We start from the raw sequence: 21653 nt of genomic DNA, 5'->3' as shown, positions 1-21653 counted from the left end.
CCCTCTGCACCCCTGTTGCTGCGCTCTCCTCCGTGGCTCCGAAGCTTCCCCCCACTACTGCTCCGTCTCCACCAGTGAAAGGGTTTCCTAGTGTGTGGAAACTTTTCCTCCTTCACAGCTCCCTCCCAGAGGTGCAGGTCCTGTCCCTATTCTTTTGGCTCTGTTCTTTCTTTTTTCTTTTGCCCTACCCAAGTACGTGGGGAGTTTCTTACCTTTTGGGAAGTCTGAGGTCTTCTGCCAGAGTTCAGTAGGTGTTCTATAGGAGTTGTTCCACGTGTAGATGTATTTCTGATGTATTTATTTGTGGGGAGGAAGTTGATCTCCACGTCTTATTCCTCTACCATCTTGAAGGTCCCCTTCTGTCTTTCGTGGTTTTAATTAAGCATTTTATATGATTCCATTTTCCCTCATTTCTTATCATAGAAATCATACTTTCTTTTTTTACTTTTTTAAGGATTGCCCTAGAGTTTGGAATATACATTTACAACTGATCCAAGTTCACTTTCAAATAACACTATACCACTTCACAGGTAATGTAAGTACCTTATAATAACAAAATAAACAAAATAACAAAATTCCCTTTTAATAACAAAATATTCCCAAAATATAATAACAAAATTTCCCTCCCTTCCAAATCTTGTATCATTTCTGTCATTCATCTACATGTATACATAGATATACATAGTTATATTCAAGCACATATAATCAAGTATATTGTTACTATTATTTTGAATAATCTTTTAGATCAATTAAGAATATGAAAAATAAACGATTTTATTTTACTTTCAATTATTCATTCACTGGTACTCTTCCTTTCTCTACAAAGATCCAAATTTCTGACCTGTGTTATTTTCTTTCTCTCTAAAGAACTTCTTTCAACATTTTTGCAAGGCAGTTCTAATGGCAACAAATTCTCTCAAATTTAATTTGTCTGAGAAAGTCTTTATTTCTCTTTCACTTTTGAAGGGTAATTTTACATGGTACAGAATTCTAGGTTGTTGATCTTTTTTTTCTCTCAACACTAAATATTTCACTTCACGCTTTTCTCGTTTGCACATTTTCTGAGGAGAAGTTCAGTGTAATTCTGATTTTTGTTCCTCTATAGGTAAGGTGTTTTTTTACTCTGACTTCTTTCTTGATTTTTTTCTTTATCTTTGATTTTCTGAAGTTTGAATATGAAATGCCTAGGTGTACATTTGTAGATTGGTGTGGGTTTTGGAGTTGGGTTTTGTAGTTTTGGGGTTTTATTTTTGTGTTTTTAATTTATCCTGCTTGTTTTTCTGAGATTTCTGGATCTGTGGTTTGGTGTCTGAAATGAATTTGGGTAAATTCTCAATGATTATTACTTCAAATATTGCTCTGTTTCTTTCTCTCTTTCTTTTTCTTCTGGTATTCTCAAGCTCAGAGATTCTTTCCTCAGTGATGCCCAGTCTATGAATGAGCCCAAAAGGCATTCTTCATTTCTGCTACAATGTTTTTGATCTCTAGCATTTACTTTTTATTCATTCTTAGAATTTACATCTCTCTGCTTATATTATCCATCTGTTCTTGCATGTTGTCCACTTTTTCCACTAAAATCCGTAGCATCTTTATTATAGTTTTTAAGAAATTCTTGGTCTGATAATTTCAACCTTCCTGCCATGTCTGACTCCGATTTTGATACTTGCTCAGTGTCTTCAAAATGTGTTTTTTGCCTTTAGTATACATTGTAATTTTGTTGTTGTTGTTGTTGTTGAAAGCTGACATGAGTGCTTGGTAAAAGTAACTACAATAAATAGGCATTTAGTAATGCAATGGTTAGGTGTGAAGAAGGGAAGCATTGTATAGTCCTACGATTATGTCTCAGTCTTTTGGTGAGCCTATGCCCCTGGGCTGTGAACTTCAAATGTTCTTCTTGGTTTTCCCCCCTTAGATGGAATGAGATGGCAGAGGGGGCTGGAGTCAGGTGTTTCCCTTTCTGCAGTTATGTTGGGCTCTGATAAAACCCCAACAGGTTAGGATCTAGTAAAATAGTTTTTCTTGATGGCAAGCCTTGTTAAGAACAGAATGTTCTGGCTTATTTCAAATGGCTCCTTTTCCCCTTCTCCTGATGGAAGTACCCGGGGATTTTTCACTGTGAGGACCTTGTAGAAGACCTGGAAGTAAAACTCAGAAAAGTGTGCCCCACTCCTGCCCCATTACTCTGTCCCCCTGGAGTTTGTAACTCTCAAAGTTGTCCACACTGAGGCTCCAGCGATTCATCTATTACAGTTCAGGGTTTTTTTACTGTGACACTGATAACTTGAAGGTTTCTGCTCCTGTCAGTTGTGATTTTCTGTATCCACTTGTCTGTTTCTCCAGTTTTGGTGGCAGCAGTTTGCCCTGTGAATTCATTTCTCTGACAAATCTAAAAAGAATTATTCATTTTTCACTTTGTTTAGCTTTTTACTTGTTGGGATGGCGTGATGACTCTTAGCATTTTTTAAATTAAAAATGTTTTCATATAATTTAAATAAATACATAGATGTGAACATATGATAACTTAATTTTTATTTTAGTCTTTCTTTTTCTTTTTCCATCTTTGCCTGGTACTCCTCCCTCTCACTTCCCCCACCTGCATTAGTGCCTCTCCTTCACCAACCAAGTTAACATGTTACTAACCTAGTATGTATCCTTCCATATTTTTCTCCAAGCTTTTGTAGACCTATATATTTACGTAAACACATACATATTCAGGTATTTCACATTGATTAATATGAACAAGATCATATTACACATGTTTTACACCATGTTTCTTCATAAACTAAACCTCTTGGAAAGTAGTGCAATTCAACTGGCATAGCTTTAAGATATTCTTTTTAATGTCTGCGTAATACTCAATAGAGAGGATATTCTTTTAGTTCATTCAGCTGTAACCCTATTGCATTCTCACAATAGAGTTCTCAAAAGAATTCTCAGTGGCATCATTCTCAAAAGACTCTGGATGTTATGACCCCAGGTTTGAGAAAGCACTTGAATACACTACATTTGGAATCAGAATATATGAGTTTAGTCTTCACCTGTTACACTTTCACAATTGGCAATGAAGAAGTCATATAACTTTTAAAGACCTGTATATCTCCATAAGGAAAAAGAAGACAAGAAAAAATTCTGTAAAAATCCATATCTATCTGTCTCATAAAACGGCCAGATAATAAGAAGCAATTTTTCTTTTACAAAAGAAGTTCAGTAGGGTAGGAAACAATGCTCTGCTGCTGCGGTTCCTACCATCTAAGTTACTAAGATGGGCAGAATTCTAAGATGGCCCCAAGACCACGCACTCAAGTTTAGATGCTCTGGATAATCCGTTTCCCCTGAGGGGGCGGAACTGTGCCTATGATGGGTTCCACTCCTGTGATTATGTTATATGAAGAAAGTGAAGGTACCAAATCAGTTGACTTTGAGTTAATCCTAGGTGGCCCTCATATAATTGGGTTGCAGCCCTTAAAAAGGGTTAGAGATTTGAAGAGAGAAAGAGGTATTTTCTTCTGCTGACTTTAAAAAAGCAAACCAACATGCTGTGGGAGTACACATGGTTAGCACCCACCGGAGGATGGCCTGTAGGAGCTGGAAGCAAACTCTGGCCAACAGTCAATAAGAGTATGAAGCCCGGGGCTTCCCTGGTGGTGCAGTGGTTGAGAATCTGCCTGCCAATGCAGGGGACACGGGTTCGAGCCCTGGTCTGGGAAGATCCCACATGCCACGGAGCAACTGGGCCCGTGAGCCACAATTACTGAGCCTGTGCATCTGGAGCCTGTGCTCCGCAACAAGAGAGGCCGCGACAGTGAGAGGCCCGTGCACCGCGATGAAGAGTGGCCCCCTCTCGCCGCAACTAGAGAAAGCCCTCGCACAGAAACGAAGACCCAACACTGCCAAAAAATAATAATAATAATAATAAATAAATAAATAAATAAAATTTATTAAAAAAAAAAAAAAGAGTATGAAGCCCTGAGTCCTATAGCTGCAAGGAACTAAATCCTGCTAACAAACAAGAAAGAGCTCAGAAGAGGACCCCAAGCCACAGGTGAGATCAGAGCCTGGGCTGACTTTATGATTTTAGCCTTGTGAAACCCTGAGGAAAGGACCCATTACACCATGTCTGATGACTGACCTACAGAACTTGATAATAATAAATAGGTACTGTTTTAAAACACTAAGGTTATAATAATTGGTTATGCAACAACAGAAAACTAATTCAGTGACCTTAGATAAGACATAAAGTCTAGTCTTCACCACTATCAAGTAAGATAGTGGGCCCAAAGGACGAGCTTTTGAGTTCTAGAACACTATATTTTTATGATTCTCCTCTCAGTCAACAGAAACAGGGTTTGTTTCAGCAGCATTGGGCAATGACAACACTCTTTGGGAACACTGAGTGTATTCACAATCTCCAAATTTAAGGTGTCGTTAGAATGATCTGACATATTATTTTAGATATGGCATATTTAAAAGTATTTTGCATATTAAATGAAAAACTTCCAGGCAGATTGACAGAGAAACATTTGTTTTATGGGGTTGAATATAATGGTAAGTCACTGAGCAATAGCGAGGGAGAGAAGACTTTCAAAGTAGAGGTCAGTAATTATAATAATCTATTTCTCAATATTGACCATGAGCAACCATGGTTTTAAGATACAACCCTGGAGACTATTCTCTAATCAAATTGGCATGGAGCTGAATTTGTCTCGACCAGAGTCGCATGTACACCATGTGTGAGGATGCAGAACCACCTGACCCGTTGCACAGGATCAGAACTCTTTGCAGTTTTATCAGCATTTGTGCCTATTGGAGAGTTTATTTTGCAAAACGATAAAATCGTCAGCATGTCTTCTGCCCATCCCTTCAAAAGTGGATGAGAATTTTAAGATTTCTAGTAAAATACTCACTTGAAATGGTTTTGAATCATTTATCACTCTTTCAAGAAAAAACCAAAAAGTAAATACATAGAATTCCACCCCAAACTGCCTGATTTGGTTTCCTAAGGCTGTGATAATAAATTACTGGGTGGCTTAAGCAACAGGATTTTATGCACTCACAGCTCTGGAGGCTAGAAGTCTGATCTCAAGGTTAAGGCCATGTTCCTTAACCTTTGGAGGCTCTAGGCGAGAATCCTTCCTTCTCTATCGGCTTCTGGCGGGCCGTCTGCACTCCTTGGCTTTCCTGGGTTTTTTTGTTTGTTTGTTTTTCTTTTTCTTTTTTGCCACTTTGCTCCAATTTCTGCCTTGTCTTCAAATCACTTTAACCAATATGTACATGTCTCAAATCTCCCTCTGCCTTTCTCTTACAAAGGCAATTGCCATTAGATTTAGGGCCCACTTGGATAATCCAGGAAGATCTCCTCTGAAGACCTTTAACTTCATTGCATATAAAGAGACTCTTTCATCCAAATCAGGTAACATTCATAGGTTCCAAGGATTTGCACCAGGACGTATCTTTTGGGAGCCACCATTCAACCCACTATGTAATAGGGAAGAAACTTTGTATTCTATTACAAGTTAATCACTAAAGGGATGTTGTCTATAAGCATAAATTGTACATAATGGTCCATCTCTGGGAACCCTGCCTCCAGGTAATGAGCATTAAGCTAAAATAACTTTGGCTCACAGAAAACATCCTGACCAGGCCCACCTTCGAATGACTCCAGGAAGAATGAAATTAACACATCTCCTCTGGAGGCTGACTGGAACCAGGAAATGACTGACTTTACTCCCTCCCCTTTTAGTATAAAAGAGGTCTGCATTCTAACTCAGGCAAGATGGTTCTTTGGGACACAAGTCCACCATCTTCTTGGTCTGCCAGCTTTCCAAATAAAGTCACTGTTCCTTTCCCCACCAACTCCTCTCTCGATTTATTGGCCTGTCTCGGGGTAAGCAGTATGAGCTTGGACTCAGTAACAACTACACTGCCTCTTTTTTGCTATTATATGTTTATGGGTTGATTTGTGCCTTTCTCCACATCCCCGCTCCCCAAATTCATATGTTGAAGTCCTAACCCTCAGTACCTCAGAATGTGACCTTATATGGAAATAGGACTGTTGCAAATGTCATAAATTCAGATGAGGCCACTAGGGTGAGCCCTAATCTGATATGACTAATGATCAGGGTTATACTTCTCGAAGCTAAGAAAAGCCAAAAAAAAAAAAAAAAAAAATTGCCAGCAAACCACTAGAAGCTAGGTAGGAGGCATGAAACTGATTCTCCCTCACAGCCTTCAGAGGAAGAATCCTGCCAACACTTTGATCTTGGACTTCTGGCCTCCAGAACTGTGAGATAATAAATTTCTGTTTAAGCCACCCAGTCTATGTACTTTGATAAGGCAGTCCCAGCAAATGAATACATTATCCATACATAAATATTATTTTAAATGGTGAAAATAAAATTATGGTTTTATAACCTATAATAATGTTGCATTTTATTTATCAACACTCCACTGAAAGTATGTTTTCTATTTTCTACTTTATAAATAGTGTTGTAATAAACATGAACTTTGTCCATATGACATTTCTCTTTTGTGAATTACTTTCTTTGGATATATTCTAAGAAATGAGAATCCTATATCAAAAGATTCAGAACAATAAAACAAATTTTGAGTGACTCAACATTTTAAGCCTTGGAAACTTGTTGCCAATTGTTTTTCAAAGAGTTGTAACAATTTACCTTTTCCACTATGTGATGAGTGATTTCAACACTCATCACATAGCAGTGATTTCAATCTCACCACCATTTGACAGTGTCATTTCAAGTGCTGACATACACGTTGTTTTGGGAATACTTTCAGACTTATTCTCGAGTGGAAGGAGGGATAATGAAGAGTATATTTATGTGGTCCTAACTTTTTCTGTCTCTCTTGCTTTCAGGTAATCACCGTGGAAAATTAGCCACCGTGACTTTAGGCTACACTTTGCTTAATACATTCAATTGAAGAGAGTCCAATAGAAGAGAATTCAAGATGGGTGTGAATTTTTTTTTAATGCAAAAAATGGCTTGTATTAACTCCAACTTGCATGAATTAAATTTTATTTCTTTGTATGTCGATTGTTGTAATGAGGAGAATGAAGACAACTTATAGGGCAATGTTCCTTTTTTGGCTTTTCTTAACATAGCATGTTTATTTGGGAATTTACCTTCCACCTTGTCCAAGAAATTAGGTTGGGCGTTGGCCGTTTTTCAGCACGTCCTGGCTGAGGACTGTGACAGCTCCACTCACGTGCCTGTCTGTCCCTCTACAAGTCTTCCCTGACGACGGTCCAGTTTGCCCGTTTAAAATGTAACAGTGACCTAAGCAAATCCCCCCAAAGCTAAGCTACCAGGCTTATAAACAAAACGTTTTTGTTGTTGTTGTTGTTGCTTTTGTTTGTGTTTTTTGTTTGTTTTTTTGTTTTTTAATCTGATGAGAAGCTCTGATGAGCAAAGCTGGCCGGCTGCGTTCTTGCAGCCGCATCTCTGATCCTTTCTAGTGTCCTATCCACCTACCCACTCCCACCAGACGCAGACAGAGCCTGATTTCTGCCCTCCACACCCTGGACATGAGTAAACCGCGCCTCCGGCCCCTCCTGGATTTTTAAAAGGACACTGCCCTGGTCGGTCATTGCCAGGAGCCTCCGCAGTGTGGAGCAGATAGCAGAGCATCCCTCCCACTGCGCGTGCAGTACGGACGAGCTGAGTAAACTCGGATTTTTGGCTGCCTTTTCTGCTAGGGTGGGTGGGGAAAGGTGTGTCCTCCAAGAGTTCACGGTAGAACCTCTGACCCTCTGTCTCCCGCTGCCCCCCATCTCTCTGTGTCTCTGTCTCTCTTTCTCCCCCCTCCCCTCCCTCCCTCTCTCTCTCTCTCTCTCAAGGTGTAGGAGCTCTCCTTTTCCAGACCAGAGAGGGGCGCCTTTCCTGTTCCCTTCCCCCTCATCCACCAATTTTTTTTTAAATGGGGAAAAAAATCCAAGCCGGGAGTAATAGCGAGTGGATCTGCTCGGAGCTGAATGAATGGAAGCTGCGGGGCGGCCCTGCGCGGACGGCCACCCTGCCCACGATGCGGTCCCCTCGCGGCCTGTAGGGCCCTCGCCAGCCCCTCGCCCTCCTCCCGCCCCGGGCGGAGGCCGCCGCCAGCTCCGCGCCCGACGCCGAGGCCGCGGCGGCCGAGGGGAAGGTCGGAGGGAGGGTGGCTTCCTCCCGCCCCACACCCAGTCTCCGAGCCGGATATATAGAGTGTCACGTTTGGGAGCCGAAAGACGAGAGCAGCTTCCTCGTGGCCGGAGCACTTCCCGGAGCCCCGGGGAAGGACCGGGATTTAGAGGACCACTAGTTGAGCCCGCCCCGCGCCGGAGGAGCAGGTACTCAGGGTCGCAGCCGGGCCGCGCGAACGCCCACGCCTCCGCCGGCGAGGAGCCGGCCGGGGTGGCCGGGAGGCAGGGCTCGGCGGGGTCTGCAGAGAGGGCGAGGCAGCCGCGGAGCCCCGCGGCAGGGTGGGCTCGGGCCCCGGCGGGGAGACGCGCGGTTTCCGCGGCTCTGCCCCGGAGCTGTCCCCGGCCGCCCCCAGCCATCTGGCCGCGGGTTAGGCGCGCTGGGCGCCGGCATCGCCCGCCAAGGTGGGGCACGCGGGGGCGGGAAGGGCGCGCGTGTCGGGAAGAGGCAGACTGGGCTAACTTGGGAGCCACGCCGCGGCCGCGGGCCCGGGGAGACAGAGGCGCCGGCCGGGTCTGGCGGAGGCCTCCTCGGCCCCCGGGGCTGTTCCAGGAGAGAGCAGGGCCACGTGGGGCGCGGCGGCCGCCCTCCCTGCGCCCTGGACTGTCGGGGCGCGCTTTCCGACCCCTAGTCCCACCCTGGGCTGTGCACGCCCGGACCCTCCCACCCGGGCCTCTCCGGGTACCGAGCTCCAGGCTGAAAAGGGCCGGAGCGGCCCCGGGGCGGCCGGGGCGGGGTCTGTCCCCGTCCGAAGTTTTCCACCGCTTCCTGAGGGCCCTGGGCGTCTTGGAGGTAGCACGGGAGCAGGTACCAGATTCCAACTGGTGTAGATGGCTTGAGGGAAGGCTGCTGGCACCCCTGGCGATTACCCACGGGGCAGTTCCATTCAATTAAAAGAATTAATGACTGACTTCATCCTAGAAACCTCCTACTTTTCACCTGGTGGGATGAGTAGAATTATGAACACTTATTCTTCGAAGGATGAGTTACCAGGTGTGAGCAACCAAGGTTCTCTCTGGATCTGCCAGAGCTTCGGCGGCTGGTTGAATCATGTAGATTGTCCCATTGTGCCATGAAGAGGTACAAGAGTGGGGACAGCAGACTGACCAGGAAACTCAAGTGAATCGTGCTTTTCTACTTGCTAGAGGCTGCATCAAGAGAAGTTTGACACTGTGCAAATGGAAATTTGAGAATTTCCCTGCTGCTTCAATTACCCATCTCTCTGTATCCCCATTCATATGAGTTGGAGATTTGGCTGAGGAGCATATTTAGTCTAAAAGGGCAAAGAGACTAAATAAAATTTTAAGGCAGCCACTCAGACTGAAGGAGCAGGGCTTTCAGCAAAATCCGCTATTAGGGATATTTGCGTGTGAGACTTCTAGGAGATGGCCATGGGGTTTTACCCGCCAGACTCAAGAGTTGCAGCATTTCTTCTGTAGTATTTCTCGGGATGCAGGTCTTCAGAGCACTCTTTCCCTGTTTCTGAGGGCATCTTCTGAACCTGCTTTGTTAACAAATTCCTACTTTACTCCTATTTCTAACGTTGGGTTATAATTATCTATAAAATTGATATAAATCACCACGAGTTGGTAAATCTTACATTTCTCTGTAACTTAAAAGAGGGAGCGTGACATCTAAATACAGAAGAAGAGGGAGAAGCTTCCTTTAAGGGAGTAAAAATAAATAAAATAGCTCATACTTGGGTATCACTTTGGGGTTTGTGAAGCACATCATCATCTTGAATGTCTCACCATTCCCTTTCCTATCTTCTGAAGGTACATTCAGATGTTATTTCTTTCTGGCAACATCTGGGCAGCCTTAAGATTTCTTTGTCTTTGCATTAATACATGTGCACCCATGAAAACTCACGCCATGTACAAATAGTCTCTGAAGGAACATGCACATGCTGTCCCTGCCAGTCTCTTGTGACTCTGTGTTTGGTTTCTTTGAGAACATTACTCTTGAAGAAGCATTCTTAATGCTTTATTTTGTTAACAGACCACTTAAGGATCTGATAAAAGCTATGGAATATGAAAAATAAGCATATACATATTAACAGAATTCTGCCTACAATTTCAGGTGCTCACAGCCTCCTTGATACTTAATCACCCAGATGTTAGAGGCTCAGAGGCCTCAGGCAGGGCCAGCTCACAGGGCCCAATACTTAGAGAAGGGCCCTGCACTTGGTTTAATGTTCTGTTGTCGCTGTCAGCTGTCTTAGTAATTTTCAAACAAGGAGCTCCAAATTTTCATTTTACACTAGACCCTGCAAATTCTGTAGCCAGTCCTGAGGCCAGGTTCACAAGCCTGTTCTGGCACTTCCTGAATAACAACCCTGTCTCAGCCATCCTACGCTGCAGGTGAATTCTCTGACACAAACAGAAAGTTAGCTGCTGCATGCTTCTGTCATTAAGTCCTTCTACGCCCAATTTCCTCATTGACAAAATAAAGATAACAGACACTATCTACTACTCTATTCATCTTAAAAAGTCATTGTGAAGACAGGTAGGTAAAAAGAGCTAATAATTGTAAAACTGTCAACTTACCTTGAACAGTACTATACTAACAAAGACAGTATTGTTACCGGCTTAACTTTTCTAATCCATGTTTCAGAAGTAGCTTGAGGAAGGCTGGTTAAGTACATTAAAAGGGTTGCAGAACCTTTATAACCCTCATATTTTGGTGGGAGAAAAAATAAAACAAAAAGTAGCTACGGTTTGTGGTATTTTAAATATTCCTTAAAAGTCTTTATTTGGTCAAGATTGGAACTGGCAACTAAAAGTACAGAATACCTTCCTGGATCCCAAAGATACTTCCTGAATTAAATTGATGTTTTGGTGGAATTCATCCAAAATTGAACAATGAAAAACTGAGTCATTGATTGAAATTTTTGAGAAGGTATCCTTTTTGCCTCATTTAACTTTTAAATATTCATACTTTCAAAACCTTGAGCAAGGCACTCTTTTAAATATTCTGGGAGATACCTGGCAATATAAAGTACACCTAGTCCCCTACCAAGTTGTCTTCACCTTCTGTACCATTGGGGGAGGAACTTAGAAAACTTGGGCCAGTCCTCTTTACCCACACTCCTCCCTTTATTGCTTCTCTCTGACCTCAGAACTTATCCTTTCCACAGCTTTCATTCCCAGTATGATGGCAACACACTTGGAAGGGTTGAGGAAGAAAATAGAGTAAAAGGAAATGGGTCAAACTTCCGTATCAAAGTCTTAAAATAGGGGCACCAGAGAAGGTGGATGGAGACTCCTTTCATGCAGCTACTCTGTGCAGAGGCGTGCTGTGAACTTTAGGGTATGAAGTACCAAGTCCTGTACTCGATAGATTTATGACATCATTGGCAAGACGAAATATGTAAATATAAGGTGTTAATTAACATAACAGATACATTGTTAAGAGGCAATATAAGATTAGGCACCAAATGAATGGTACAGAAAATAAGTGCAATGAGTTCCCAAGAAGAGAATAAAATAAACTGAAATGGTAGAGAAGCTTAAGAGGAGAGTTACATGAGATGGCCCTTAAAATTCCACTCCTAATAGAGATGAATGAATGAACCTTCTGGGTGATAATTGTGCAAAAGATGAAAATCTGGATGGAACTAAAATTTCATGTAAGGAAAAGGCAGGAGATAAAACGAAGAGAACTTTCCACTGGTTAGCTTCAGTCATGTAATACATAATTATTAAGCCCATTCTGTGACCAGACACAATGCCAATTTTTCTGCATTTAGTGTGGAATAAAGCAGATGTGTCCCCTATCCTTTTGGATCTTACAGGCATTTAAAAAATAAACATATAATAAGAAAATTTTGGAAGTAGCATGGAGAAGAACAGGTACAATGAAAAAACCAGGGGTTGACTCAGATTTGGTGGTTTGTGAAGGTCTCTGACAAAGAAAGATTTAAATTGATATTTGAAGGAAACATAGGGATTAACGTGGCAAAAAAAAAAAAAAAAAAAAAAGAATGGAGGGAAAAGCAATCTGGGCAGAGGAAATAGCAAGTAGGAAGACTATAAGGAGAGGAAAAACCTGGAAGTGTTCAAGGAACAGAAAGAAGGCATGTGTTTTGGGTGAGGGAGTTGCTGAGAGGCCGGACGTGTGTGTGTGTGTGTGTATGTGTGTGTGTGTGTGTGTGTGTGTTGGGGGGTGGCTAGGCAGGAGCCTGGTCATGTAGATCCTCACAGATCTTGATAAAGATTCTGAATTTTATTTTAATGAGAAGCTTTTGAAGACTTTGAAGCCAGAGACTAATTTAAATTTTAAGACCTTTGTGGCTGCAATTAGGAGAATGGGCTAGCAGGATCAGGGATTGGAAATAGGACAGAGCTGGTGATGGTGCGGACAGGCAAGATGGAGAGAAGTGGGCAGACTTGAAGTGCATTTCAGAAGTAGAATTGATAGACCTTGGTGATAGATCGGCGATGAGAAGTGGCTAAGCAAAGAAGTGTGATAATAAATTCCTCCAGTAGATACTGCTGTATGTTTATAATCCAAAACCATAGCCTCCTGCTGCATAAGATTTAGAGTTGCCACAGAAGAGCTGAAAAGTGACATGGAAACTGATAACGCAGCCTGGTATCTCTGGAAAGTGTGCCAGGCTGTTGGGATAGAGGTGAGAGAGCAGAAGATAATATGCTTTTCATATTATCATTTCTACTGTTGAGATTATTAGTGAACTGTTCACGAACTTTATAATTTTTGAGAGGTTACCACCACAACAAATATGACTTCTGTTTTTCTGACTTGAGCACACTGATGGCATATGGGGTAATCTCCTAAAATGACGAAAACCCGGAGAGAAAAGTCTGATCCCCACCAAAGTGATTGCTCTACAACATAAGTTACTCCCCTGCTTAGAAGCTTTCCATTCTTCCACCTTGTCTGTATCAGTGTCCCAAAATGTAGTCTGTGGACCATTAGTTTCTCGGGATATTAATAACAGTCAAGTGAAGGAAAAAAAGCTTCCCTCATCACATAAGCTTGAGAAACACTTAATTTAACCTAGTTAAGCAGTCTTATTGTGGGAATCCTCAAAGCCTTTAACATACTAATAATACACTTTAAGAATCATCAAGGAAGAAGAGATATTTTATGCTGCATTTCCTAAACTTACTTGACCTTGAAGTGCTTTTTTGGCAGAACATCTAACAGAGTCAGCATTCAGCGTAACACGCTTTGGGAAATGCTGCCCTATATTAATAGATTAAACCTTTTAACATCCACAGCTGTGTATTAACCATCAGCTTCTCTCATGTCTTTCATACTACTGCTTAGTTGGAAGGAAGCAGAAGACCGGAATTGAACTGACTCTGTTAATAAGTTCTGAGTTGATGATGAAAACAATTCTACCATATGGATAATAGATGAAGAGATATTCACAAGCAAGATCTGCAGTCTAAAAACAATTTTTAAAAAATTTTAACTTCTACTTCCCTGGCAAGGCTATGCAGGACCTCTCGGAGGTACATTCTGTCAAGTCTAGATGTACACGTGAGAAAGCTGAAGCATAGACAATGGGGAAGATTTCACAGGACCTTTCATGTCCCATGGGAGGTCTGAGCCTTATTTGATGTTCGTAGTATATCCCCGGCAGGGCAACACAGTGTGAATACGTAGGACGTCTGTAGGAGCAATGATTTTGCACTGAATCTCATACATCTTCTTTACTGGTCCCCAGTGCATTTGCGTGGTGGTGGGATGGAGGCAGAAGTGCGATTTATGACCAAAGAATAACCAGCAGAGCAGAGCAGAGCAGAAGAGACAAGTTCAGACAGCTATGGACTCTGGCCACGGCTTCATCCACCTGGTGCTCTAGCTTAGGGGTTAGCAAGCTATGGCCTGAGGGCAAAATCTGAATCCTGCCTATTTTTGTATATCTCTTGGACTAAGAATAGTGCTTATATTTTTAAGTGGTTGAAAAAATTCAAAAGAAGAATAATGTTCTCTGGCAAATGAAAATTATATGAAATTCAAATTTCAGTATCCATGAGTGAAGTTTTATTGGAAATCATCCAGTGCCGTGCACCTGTTTGTCCTATTGTCTATGGCTGCTTTGGTGCTCCATGTAATGAGTAGCTGTGATTTGCAAAGCCTAATATATTTACCATCTGGCCCGTTAACATAAAATGTTTGCCGACCCCTGCTCTAGGCTACTAAACTCACTGGCCATAGATAATTTTAATAGATTTGTTTTATATATTAGGGGTAGTCTTAGTTCAGGCTGCTATAACAAAGTACCATAGACTGGGTGGCTTATAAAAAACAAAAATTTATTTCTTACAGTTCTAGAGGCTGCGGGTCCAAGATGAAGGCACCAGCAGATGTGCTGTCTGGTGAGAACCACTTCCTGGTTCATAGATGTCCTTCTTTCCATTGTAACTTCACATGGTGGAAGGAGCAAGGGAGTTCTCAGGAGTCTCTTCTATAAGGGCACTAATCCCATTCACAAGGGATCTGCCCTCATGACCTAATCACCTCCCAGAGGCCCCACCTCCATACACCATCACATTGGAGACTAGATTTCAACACACACATTTTGGGAGGACTCAAACATTCAGTCCATGTCAAGGTAGAAATACAAATAGGTAAATTGACAGTCTAGAAGCTCCTCAAATGTTATTACCGTCGGAGTCATGACAGTGCCATCTATTGTGGATGACTAGTGTAGCTAGTGTTAGCTGCCAATGTGAGGTGCAGAAGACAGTCTTGCAGGTGATAGCTTTTGAAAGTTATTCAAACATTTGAATTCATATGTAAAGGATGGGGCCTCAGATAAACATACCCAGCATCTAAGAGGTAGAGGGGGTAATTAACCCCAATATTACTTAACTGTTGAAGTCTGCTACCTCTAAGCATGGATCTTCTGTGAGTAGTCATCTCTGATTTTTATTTCAATAAAGCAAATCTATTTTTTATTAATGCATCCTTATTGTGAAGAGTGATGGTTTAAGGGTGACAGTCTTAAGTTTGGGGTGACAAATACATTTTTCATCATCCCCACCCCATGCCTATTTTATTTATTTATTTACTAATTATTTTTTATACATCTTTATTGGGGTATCATTGCTTCAAAATGCTGTGTTAGTTTCTGTTGTACAACAAAGTGAATCAGCCATATGCATACATATATCCCCATATCCCCTCCTTCTTGAGCCTCCCTCCCACCCTCCCTATCCCACCCCTCTAGGTCATCGCAAAGCACCGAGCTGATCCCCCTGTGCTATGCTGCTGCTTCCCACTAGCAATCTATTTTACATTCGGTAGTGTATATATGTCGATGCTTCTCTCACTTCGCCCCAGCTTCCCACTCCCCTTCCCGTGTCCTCAAGTCCATTCTCTATGTCTGCATCTTTATTCCTGCCCTGCTCCTAGGTTCATCAGTACCATTTTTTTTAGATTCCATATATATACATTAACATACAGTATTTGTTTTTCTCTTTCTGACTTACTTTACTCTGTATGACAGACTCTAGGTCCATCCAGCTCACTACAAATAACTCAGTTTCGTTTCTTTTTATGGCTTAGTAATATTCCATTGTATATATGTGCCACATCTTCTTTATCCATTCATCTGTCAGTGGACACTTAGGTTGCTTCCATGTCCTGGCTATTGTAAATATTGCTGCAATGAACATTGTGGTACATGTCTCTTTTTGAATCATGGGTTTCTCAGGGTATATGCCCAGTAGTGGGATTGCTGGGTCGTATGGTAGTTCTATTTTTAGTTTTTTAAGGAACCTCCATACTGTTCTCCATAGTGGCTGTATCAATTTACATTCCCACCAACAGTGCAAGAGGGTTCCCTTTTCACCACACCCTCATTGAGTCTGTATTTTTGGTACAAGACTCCCCAGGTACTTCATACATAACCATCACAGCACAGGTACAAATGTGGGGACAGCTGGTGCAGGTGCTTCCATGGGACTTAGAACCAGAAGATGGGAGATGGAGGCTTGTGCTTAGGTCTATCGCTGTGATCACAAAATGTTTCCAGGGCACAGTATTCTGCGGGAATCAAACAGATTGCCAGCCACATTCATCAGGGGGCTTTCCATGACTAATTCAGAGACCTGCCTTTAATAAAATTTAAAAAAAAAGGATTGGTTTCAGGTGAGATCTTTATTCAATAGCCGTTTTTCCACTTCAGTCAACACTATATCAAAGCAAAATATATTATATATTTCTTTTTGTAGAGAACAACATGATTAAGTAGACAGTGAAAAAAATTCATCTTACTTTAATTGGCAGACACTAAAAATAGCATGTGTCTATTGCTTTAGTCGTGGTTTATTTTTAAAGTCCTAAATAATTTTGTAACCTTAACCTCTGCAGTCCAGCAAAAGCCCTTTCCAGCTGCAGTTGACAATGCGTCCCCTTTGGCTTTTGGACATGCTATTACCGTGTTTTTAATGCATTTTCACTTCCTAGGCTCCTCCAGAGATGGCTCCAAAATGTTGAAACACACACTTGAGGGGAAGAGGAGAAGGGAAAGCTCTTCCTTGTGAATCTGTGTAAAAAAAGGCAAAAATCCGGCCTCTTCTATCCACTTAGTCATCCATCCACCTCAGCTGGGAGGTGCTGGGTCAGTAACATTCTCTGGTGAATAACAGGATGACCATAGGAGGCAAGAATAATATTTCCTGAGCCAAGAGATGAGAAAAAGTCATTGTGAAAATGCTCCACATTTTAGATCATTTAAGAAAAATGGTGCATTATTTATCATAGGTCAGTGAGAGGACACATTCCACAAAAGTCAGCACAAACTCCAGTATTCTTGAGGGCAGGATAGTTGGAAATTAGGAAGATGGTTAAATTATGTGTCTGGTCCCAACATATTTGAAACCACTTAAGCGCTTCAAGCAGAGTTAGATCCACCAATGCACAATATTGTCAAGAAACTGGAAGAATCTGCCCAGAAGAATTTGATAACCTGAACAAAAGAAGCTCTGTGTAACAATTCACTATGTGTGCATGTATTAAAGATTTTTTATTATTATTTTCAAGAAAGGACATTTAATACCAAAAGGTGTGTGGATAGTAGCAGCGTAGTTTTATCCAGTAATAAAAGCATCTTAAAGGTAGATAATATTCATTTAATAAAAATAGAAGTATTTGTCTAAACCTTAAGAGAAACTGTCCACTTAATTCCACATGAAACCTAAGTGTAAATAAGATACCCTGATAAATATTAATGAAATCAATTTTATGCCAGTCTGTGTATTTTTATTTCTATTATGCTGTAACTGTTGTCTCATTCTGAATTGACTCGTTTCCATTGTGTTTGTTTACATGAGACCTTTAGGACCTATTTGTTCTGAAGATAAGTGTATGATCTAAAGGATGGACACTTGTTCTCATACCAAGAAGCTTTGAGAGCATTAAGATCCACTTACAAAACTATTCTCCAAGCTGCAGGAGAGTTTGAAAGAGTTAATAGTTCTCATCCAGATAAGCAGTTTCCTTCTTTCTTGGTAACCTGTAGTTGCCAAACCTCTCTCCTTAGTAGAATTGTGACCTTGCTTCTTCCTTCTTTTCTTCTTACTATTTTGGTCCAGTCCTGCCTGAAGCAATGGTTATGCAAGTGCTGCTGAGTGCGCTGCTGATCACAGGATTGCACTTTAGGTAAATTTAGGTCTCAGTTCCTTTTAGGGCAGAGTGAAACCTTCTCAAATTAGCCTTCCCTAAACTCTTAGACATACTATATACATACATACATATTGCACCATCTTATCTACTCCACATAGTGGTGACTGCAAATAGCTTTGCCTTAACTAACTCTATTCATATTCTAAATTGTAGAATGTTCAAGTACCTTATCTATATTTGATCTAATTCCCTTATTTTATAGAAAAGAAAAAGTCAGTCCCAAAGACATAAAGGGACTTGTCACTTATCTATTTGAGTGTAGAATAATATCCAAATGGTATGACTGCAAATCCCATGAGCATTTTTTTCCATTCATTCATTCATTCATTCATTCATTCAATTTACTACCATGTGTCAGGCCAGGTGTTTAGCTCTGCAAATATAGTGGTGAACAAGTTATAGTACCTCCCCTTAAGCTTTAGTGCCCCCTATTCATTGGGCACTTTGGAGTTTGTGAAAAACTTTGGAGTTTGTGAAATCTTTCAGCGAAGATCCTCAGTGTGAAAATATAAAATACTCATATATTTTTATTTCCCATTCTTCCCCCTCCTAACCAGCCTCAGTCAGTGATTTAGCTTCCCATAGCCCCGAGCAGTTAATACCAAGAAGAGCGTGATGGGAAATGGAATTAAAATGAATTAAAGTCCACAGGGAAGATAATGAAAATTCTCCCCAAGGAAACAATGTTCTCCTTTATTCACCATAAATCCTGAGGATTAATTAGCCTGTGCCGCCCTCCTCTCCGTTACTCACTCTTTCCCCAAACCTGGCTGTGGACTGGGTTCAATCTTCATGCTTCCCCCTTTCCTTTCTGCCCTTAAAGATAGACGTACAATCTCTTTGTGAATTAAGTAACTGCTATTCATTGTGGATAAAGAAATAGGGGGAGAGCAAAAACAACCAACGTGGGAAAGTTACAGAGTTTCCAGAACGGTACCTTTGAGTCTTGGCATAGGGCTAGTAGTTAGTTGCTGGCTTCCTGTGTGATGACAAGTGGAAACCCCGTTATCTTCAGCCATCCATCTTTATTTCTACAACTGAGATCAAAAACCAATACTCTGTTTTAAAAATCCTCACCTGTACTCTTAAATCTGGATGAGTATGGGTATCTGTCTGATGGGAGGATTTATAGCTTTCAACAGAGTTTCAAAGAGGTCGTGACCAAAACAACATGGGAAACCACTGCTTTAGGAATAATCAAGTGGCTATTTACTTCCTTGAAGACCTCCAGACCCAGGAAAGGTCCCTTCTGAGGATTCTTCCCGAGGATCATAGAACTGTTTGAGATGCTTAGGTTTTCCTCATCCATCTTCAGTGTGTCACATGATTCAGAACATTCCATTGTTCCAAAACAGAAAAAGGATCATGTCATTCCCCTGCCTAGCCCCTTCCACTGCTCCCCGTTCCCTACAGCAGCCTTGCCAAGTGTATGAGATGCTAGTTGAGGCAGGTGTGTTGGGGGGGTGGGTTTCCCTAATGCAGAAGAGCTTTTAGCATCACCCTCCCTTCCTGCATCTCAGAAATCTGGAGACTAGAAAAATCAAGGTGTTGGCAGGGTTGGTTCCTTCCCAGGACTGTGAGAGAAACATCTGTTCTAGGCCTATTCTTAGCTTGTAGATGGCCATCTTCTCCCTGTGTCTTTACCTCCCCTGCCCTCTATGCATATCTATGTGTCCAAATTTCCTCTTTTTTAAAGACACCAGTCATAATGGATTAGGGGCCCACCCTACTCTAGTATGGTTTCATCTTAACTTAATTAGTTACCTCTACAATAATCTTATTTCCAAATTAGGTCACATTCTGAGATACTGCAGTTCAGGACTTTAACATATGAATTTTAGGAGGACAGAATTCAATCCATAACACCCAGGAAACTAATACTTGATTCCTCCTTACCACAATGGAATATGGTGATGAAACTACAAGGCGCTTTCAGTGTTACTCTAACAAAACAAAGCAAAACAAAACAACCACAAAAAGCAAACAAAAGCAAACAAAAAACAAAACCAAAACCTATGCATTTTAGGTATAGGTTAATAATGAACATAAGTAATAAGTATTTTCACCAAGAGTTTCTTCTCCATGTGATTTTTATTATTTTTTACGAGGTATGACTTACATGTGCAAAAGTGAATATATCATAAATACAATAATAAGTAGCTCTCAGATTTCAGCTTCCAGACTCAAAAAAAAAAAATAAAACATTACCAGCATCCCATAAGCTGCCATCTAGTCATTACCTATTCACAGCCAAAGTAACCATTATCCTGACCTCTAAGTCATAGATTAGCAAGATTCAAACATAAATTAGCTTTGCCAGTTTTTGGAGTTTTATGTGTAAGTAAAATCATACAGTGTGCATTATTTTGTATCCACCTTCTTCACTCAACGTTATGTTCGTAAAATTCATTCAAATGTTTGTGTATTCATTCTTCTCAAGTGCTCATGGAACATTCTCCAGGATAGATCATATCTTGGGTCACAAATCAAGCCTTGGTAAATTTAAGAAAATTGAAATCATATCAAGTATCTTTTCCGACCACAACACTATGAGACTAGATATCAATTACAGGAAAAAATCTGTAAAAAAATACAAGCACATGGAGGCTAAACAACACACTACTTAAAAACCAAGAGGTCACTGAAGAAATCAAAGAGGAAATCAAAAAATACCTAGAAACAAATGACAATGAAAACACGACAACCCAAAACCTATGGGATGCGGCAAAAGCAGTTCTAAGAGGGAAGTTTATAGCAATAAAATCCTACCTTAAGAAACAAGAAACATCTCAAATAAACAACCTAAACTTACACCTAAAGCAATTGGAGAAAGAAGAACAAAAAAACCCCAAAGTTAGCAGAAGGAAAGAAATCATAAAGATCAGATCAGAAATAAATGAAAAAGAAATGAAGGAAGCAATAGCAAAGCAATAAAACTAAAAGCTGGCTCTTTGAGAAGATAAACAAAATTGATAAACCATTAGCCAGACTCACCAAGAAAAACACGGAGAAGACTCAAATCAATAGAATTAGAAATGAAAAAGAAGTAACAACTGACACTGCAGAAATACAAAGGATCATGAGAGATTACTACAAGCAACTCTATGCCAATAAAATGGACAACCTGGAAGAAATGGACAAATTCTTAGAAATGCACAACCTTCCGAGACTGAACCAGGAAGAAATAGAAAATATGAACAGACCAATCACAAGCACTGAAATTGAGACTGTGATTAAAAATGTTCCAACAAACAAAAGGCCAGGACCAGATGGCTTCACAGGTGAATTCTATCAAACATTTAGAGAAGAGCTAACACCTATCCTTCTCAAACTCTTCCAAAATATAGCAGAGGGAGGAACACTCCCCAACTCATTCTATGAGACCCCCATCACCCTGATAACAAAACCAGACAAAGATGTCACAAAGAAAGAAAACTACAGGCCAATATCACTGATGAGCATAGATGCAAAAATCCTCAAAAAAATACTAGCAAACAGAATCCAACAGCACATTAAAAGGATTATACACCATGATCAATTGGGTTTTATCTCAGGAATGCAAGGATTCTTCAATATACATAAACCAATCAATGTGATACACCATATTAACAAATTGAAGGAGAAAAACCATATGGTCATCTCAATAGATGCAGAGAAAGCTTTTGACAAAATTCAACACCCATTTATGATAAAAACCCTCCAGAAAGTAGGCATAGAGGGAACTTTCCTCAACATAATAAAGGCCGTATATGACAAACCCACAGCCAACATCGTCCTCAATGGTGAAAAACTGAAACC

General features: G+C 40.9%; 1 protein-coding gene across 2 annotated transcripts in view; it reads left to right on the top strand.

The window, feature by feature from the left end:
• Positions 1 to 7648: 7648 nt before the first annotated feature.
• Positions 7649 to 21653, top strand: part of FAR2 (fatty acyl-CoA reductase 2) — a 171187-nt gene continuing 157182 nt past the window's right edge. The window contains exon 1 of one of the 2 annotated variants that reach the window (XM_061204722.1): positions 7649 to 7715. The gene's annotated coding sequence lies outside the window, so the exon portion shown is untranslated. Of the gene's footprint in view, positions 7716 to 8103; positions 8342 to 21653 lie in introns of those variants that run through there. The other variant, XM_061204723.1, reaches the window with a different exon arrangement.

Source organism: Eubalaena glacialis, chromosome 11 (genome assembly GCF_028564815.1).
Source record: "Eubalaena glacialis isolate mEubGla1 chromosome 11, mEubGla1.1.hap2.+ XY, whole genome shotgun sequence".
Lineage (NCBI taxonomy): Eukaryota > Metazoa > Chordata > Mammalia > Artiodactyla > Balaenidae > Eubalaena > Eubalaena glacialis.
Note: the sequence above shows the minus strand (reverse complement) of the source record. Positions and strands in the feature narration are given on the sequence as shown.